The sequence below is a fragment of the Lacerta agilis genome, chromosome 14 (genome assembly GCF_009819535.1).
Source record: "Lacerta agilis isolate rLacAgi1 chromosome 14, rLacAgi1.pri, whole genome shotgun sequence".
In the NCBI taxonomy this organism is placed as follows: Eukaryota; Metazoa; Chordata; class Lepidosauria; order Squamata; family Lacertidae; genus Lacerta; species Lacerta agilis.
Window position 1 is genome coordinate 3913817 of NC_046325.1, and position 4921 is coordinate 3918737.

A 4921-nucleotide genomic window follows, 5' to 3' on the forward strand; every position below is an offset into this window, starting at 1 on the left:
GAGCGCGCACGTCGGGAGCGCTTGTCTACATCCCGGGTCTGGGGAGGTTGCGGTGCGGGGGGAAGAAGAGAAGACACACGCTTTTGAATCACACGTAACGCTGGCTTTCTCCTGCCCCCCCCCCGGCGTTCGTCCCTGCAAAGGGAGGCGCCTCTGATCATGTGCAGAGCGCCTTTTCGCCCTCGCGCGTAAGCACAACGCACTCTGGGGATAGCGACGGAATAAAGGGGAGAGCGGGCTGGGAGATACTGTGAAACGGGGCTTGCTCGGAAGTAGGTAGGGTTTCTGGAAGGTGTCACCGAACATGTGCAGAGTGCCTTTTCTCCCCCGCCTTGCGCGTAACCACAGCGCATACACCTCTCGATGCCAACAAAAGAAGAGGGAGGGGGGCAAATATACTGTGAATTGGGGCTTACTCGGAAGCAAGTAGGGCTTCTGGGAGGTGCCACTGAGCATGTGCAGAGTTCCTTTCCGCCTTCACGCGTCAGGACGACACAAACTTGTCTGGCGTATGCGGATACAAAGGAAAAGAAACGGGGGTGAGTGTAAAATTGGGCTTCCTCGGAAGTAAGTCGGATTTCTGGAAGGTGCCACCCCTTCTCTAGGACATCCCTCTGCAAGTAAGGCCCCTTGGGGTTGTATCCAATGCCAGTTCTACTCTGATGGGCACACTGAAATTAATAGCGGCAATGGGTCTGCCCCAAGGAAAACTCAGCCAGCTGCACAACCTTCAATGGGGCTTCTTCCCAGGTATAAAACTGCAGCCTCACAGTACAAATGTCTTACAAGGGAAATTCAGAGGTCAAAGACTATCATTTATATCCCACATTTTTTTCATCCAAGAAGCTCAAGGTGTTGGACAAGTTTCTCCCCTCATTTAATAACCCCACAACAACAGTAGGTTGGACAGACTGAGAGACACTGATGTCCCAAAGGTCACCCACTGAGCTTCATGACCCACAAGTGATTTGAACCCTGGTCCCCCAGGTCCTGGTCCGACAACCTAACCCCTATAACCACAATGATCTACCCTCAAGCATGGATTTATTCTTATCCTTGTTTTATTCTTATCCCAGCTGTACATAAGCTGTGATTGAGACCAAGCGTGGGTCAAAAGGGCAGTTTCTGCATGTGCTGTAGAGGGAAGCGAGGGGCAGGTGGAGCTCGCCCGGCTCGGAAGAGATCCCATCTAGGAGAAGGAAAACTCTGGTCCTCAACCTCCACTGCCTTGCAGGATATCTTTGGGAGGAGAAAAGGCACAGGAGTAAACCCTACTCAGATCCGGAGTGGAGTCCCTCAGGGGGTTGTACGCCTACTTCCGGCAACTCCTGCAGCCAAGCGTCTTCCTCTGCTTTCCTTTGGACCCCATCAGCCTGGCTGAGAGGGGGCTCTTGTCCTCAGGGCAGCCCAGGACCTCCCCACACACTGCCCAGGCTTGCGCCCCAAAGAGGTCACTTTGGCAGCCGTTTGACTTCACCCCTGAAGGCGCACTCCACTGTTTCTGGAGACAGACAGGTGCCAGCAACAGAGGGGAGCAAAAGGCGCTCTGCATCTTTTAAGGGGCGCGGGTGGCGCTGTGGGTTAAACCACGGAGCCTAGGGCTTGATGATCAGAAGGTCGGTGGTTCGAATCCCCGCGACGGGATGAGCTCCCGTTGCTCGGTCCCTGCTTCTGCCCACCCAGCAGTTTGAAAGCACGTCAAAGTGCAAGTAGATAAATAGGTACCGCTCCGACGGGAAGGTAAACGGTGTTTCTGTGCGCTGCTCTGGTTCGCCAGAAGTGGCTTAGTTATGCTGGCCACATGACCCAGAAGCTGTACGCTGGCTCCCTCGGCCAATAAAGTGAGATGAGCGCCGCAACCCCATAGTCATCCGCAACTAGACCTAATGGTCAGGGGTCCCTTTACCTTTACCTTTACCTAGTCCTCATTTGAATATTTCAGGCCTAGGAGCACAGACTGCAGAGGCCTACAGACTGGAGTGAATTAACTCAGGACAGCTGGGTCATTTCTCTATGGTAGTTTATCTTAAAAGTTTTATGGGTTTATACGCCATCGCATTTTTAAACTTTAAATCCACTGTTGTATATTGTTTTAAATATTGGTTTTGCTTTTGGGATGGTAGTCCCATTTGTGTTTCACAAGCTGGTCTCCGACCGTAATAATAAATTATTATTATTATGTTAACCCAGGACTGTTAACTGCTCCGATCTCAGGTGGTTTCTTGCTAGAGAGCCTCTCCAACAGCTTCCCCCAGCCTAGGGCTCTGCAGATGTTTTGGGCCACAGCTCCGGCAAGCACAGCCTTATATTCCAAAAACACCTGGAGGGCATTGGGTTGCAGAACCCTGGAGGGGAGGAAAAAACCATTCCCACCCCCCCATCCCATATAACTTCCTTTGGGGTAGACCTGTTCATTACATGCATGTAGCTGCCTAGGAAGTGACTCCAGCCTGGGGGAAAAGGCCCTGAGGGCATGACGTCATAGTGGTGGATGCAGGCAGGATGACATCACAATTTCTTCCAGGCAAGGGAGCCAGGCTAGGCGATTGAGGGGGCGTTGTGCTTGTACGGTGGCTGTGAAGGTAGGTGAGGGCTGGGAGAGTTGGGGAGGGCTCCTTTTGCAAGCCCCCCTCTTTTCTCTTTTCCATCCCTGCTCCCCGAGTCACGGGAAAAAGAGGACTGCCTCTCTTCCCCCCCCCCAAGCTCCACTTTGTGGCACCCAGAGTAGTAGAGACCCACCCTTCTAGAACCAAGGCATGGAACCCAGACGCCCTGACAACAGACACCGCAGGAGGGGAGGTAGGATCAGATCCGTGTGGGAGAGAAAGGGGTGGCTTATAGTCACTCCCCCCCACACTCCTGACCCTAGGAGACATGGAGGAAGAGCCCCGATTCTGTGGTATACCTGAGTTGGATGCAGAAGTCCCCGGGTTCAGACTCCCACGGCATGTCAAGGTAGGGCTAAGGGGGAAACCTGTCTGAAATCTTGCCGCTCAGCAGGGACAACCCAGAGCTGGATGGGACGTTGTGGTCCGATTCGGGCAGCTTTCTCCGTGAGAAAACCCCTGCCCTGTGCAAGATCACGGGATGCCCTTGGTTAACTGGTCCCCCCACCTACCCCATGAATATTAGGCAGGTGGTTGAGCTCAAGAAAGGAAAGGTAGACTTCAAAGAGAGTCGCTGGGTATGTGGCGTAATGGTTAAGAGCGTCGGACTGTGGCTTGGGAGACCAGGGTTCGAACCCCTCTTGGCTATGAAGCTCACTGGGTGGCCTCGGGGCCTGCCCCCGTCTCTCAGTCTAACCTACCTCTCAATTTTGCAGGGGGTTGGGCTAGATGAGTCATGGGGTCCCTTCCAACTCTACAATTCTAGGAATCAAGGGTTGTTGTGATAAACGGGGATGAGAACGATGCACACCACCTTGAGAAAAGGTGGCGTGTGAATGGAATGAAGAAAACCGTACTAAGAACGAAAAGAGATTATAAGGGGAAACAAGGAAGAGGGCAGGTAGCAGACAATTTGGGGGAGGGTGGTCATGGATGGAAAGCAAGTAAGAAGGCTGGTCCAGTCCTAGCCTAGGCGCAGCATTGGGGAACTGGCTGCAGAATCTACCACCTATCCCAAGGACCCTGGCAGGGTGCAGTTAAACTGTGGAACTCCCTGCCACAGGAGACAGTGATGGCCCACCCATCAGGCAAGTTCCCGGAGGAGTAAGGCTATTGGGAGCTACTAGCAACCGTGCCTGCCTATGCTCTGCCTCCAAAACCGAAGGCAGCCGTGCTTCTGAATGCCATTTGCTGGAAAACGCAGGAGAGCAAAGGACTCTTGCGTTCGAATCCTGACTGCGGGTTTCCCACAGGATAGCTGGACTAAATGGGTCGTTGGCTTGATCCAGAAGGCCGTTCTTATGCTCTTAACATCTGAAAACATAAAGGGAGGTTGCAAGCGAGGCCAGGCGTCTCTGTCTGAGTGGCATACCACTGCCGCCAGCTTTTATCCACTTGCCCGGTTTCTAAACAAGCCCGCCTCGGGGGAGTGTTGTGAGGCTGGAAATAAGTTGCAAGTAAGGAGAGACGATGGGGGGTGTTTTAAGTGAAAACATATTTCCCAAGCATGAATTTAGGGTTTTAAGCCAGATTCCCCAATTTGTAGTCTGATAAATATCCACACTTGCCTCCTTCTCTACTCAGATGGGCAGTGAGTCTCAGAAATGGAGTCTTAGTTAACCAAGCAGTGGCGTAGCCACGGGGACGGTTGCCCTGGGTGCAAAGATCTTAGGGGCACAAAATTTCCAAAGGAATAAAGATAAAATAGTAATAACTAAAAAAAATAGCACACCCTCCCCCTCACACAGAAAATCTCCCAATGTTTGTGCGGGCAGAATGAGGAGTGGATTTGGGCGACAGTCGGGTGCAAGGGCGCCCTCTGCATGGGCTTTGGATAGATACCCGCTCCTGAACAATCCCTTATTGTTTGCTGTGCTCAACCCTCACAGGTGCTGCGGCAACCACTTTGTAGGTCACGGAGCTATTGCCCCTTTGTTGCAGCCCATTGGCAGGCAGTTCTGAGGATCCTTGCCTTGCCCCGGGCCCAGGCAACCCATGCTATGCCACCGTAACCGAATGTGAAATTAAAACTTTTTGTTTCCTTACCCTCCCCTGCAGGTACCCGCTGGCTCCCAGCGATCTTTAGGCACTCCTGCCCATGGCGTCTCCCCAAGGGCCCCCCGACCGAGCGGCCTGGACCGTAGCAGACCTCCTGCGGTTCTCTCCCCCACCCTGCTCCCCGCCGCCCCCGCCACGACGCCCGCCCTGGAACCGCTACCGCCTGTCAGAGAGCATGAAGGGCCTGCTGGTGGCGCTGCTGGGGGGCGGCGTGCCGGCCGGCTTCGTAGCGCCCTTCACGCGCATGGCCAACGAGG